Genomic DNA, 949 nt, shown 5'->3' with positions numbered 1-949 from the left:
AAAAAAAAAAAAAATCAACATGTAAATTTTGGCCGATCTTGACTAATTTGTTAAAGATCCATAGTCATAACTGACCCCAAAAAAATAGGGACTAGGGTTTTGTTGTTGTTTTTAAGCTTTGGCCGAAGGGGAGGGGGAAGGGAACTTCATAAATCAGTCATCCTCATTGTATATAGCTACATTTGTAAGATGTTTGAATCTTTGATAAATGTTGTCTCTGACTGCTCTGTTGTGCAATGTAATGATCTGAAATTCATTGAAGGCTGCTAGCTGAGGTGCAAGTTAAGTACACAACTAATAGACCACAGAAAATCAACTTAAACAAAGAATATAAAATGCAACAATATAAATAAGAATGTCCCAAATATTTCATCAGAAAACAAATTGCTATTGATTCAGGAAAAAAAAAAAATCTATATCCTAAAAAGCTGATATATTCTGCAAAAGATTGGCCTTAATACTTTTGCTATTTTCAGGAAAAAATTTCCTCATGTTTGTGTTTCAATGGGTAATACCGATTTGGACTTTGTCAATCCTAGTGGCCTCTGGGCTCATCAAGCTACCATTCAGCACCCCATTTCTTGATGACCTGCTTATGTGACCATGGCAGATCAAGTATAGGCTCCAATTAACTTGTTCCTTTTGGTCTAATGGTACTCAGTTTTATAAAGCCCATCCAGCTCACAGCATGGTATCAATTTGAGATTCTAGGCAGCAAGATCATTGATCCCAAATAGTACTTCAAAAAAAAGTGGGTGGATCAATTTGCTTGAAAATTGTACAGACATTGCACTATGAATTTGTATATGTAGGTCTTGTTTACCTACTCATGTGGTTGGGTAGCCTTACATGTGGATTCTGACATATTTGTGTGAGAGTTATGTATCTCTCATTTGATATTTAATTACAAGTCATGCACTTCCAAGCATCGTGCTCTTAGTAAGAAATC

This window comes from Quercus suber, unplaced genomic scaffold (assembly GCF_002906115.3).
Source record: "Quercus suber isolate HL8 unplaced genomic scaffold, Cork oak 2.0 scaffold_634, whole genome shotgun sequence".
NCBI classification, from domain to species: domain Eukaryota; kingdom Viridiplantae; phylum Streptophyta; class Magnoliopsida; order Fagales; family Fagaceae; genus Quercus; species Quercus suber.
Note: the sequence above shows the minus strand (reverse complement) of the source record.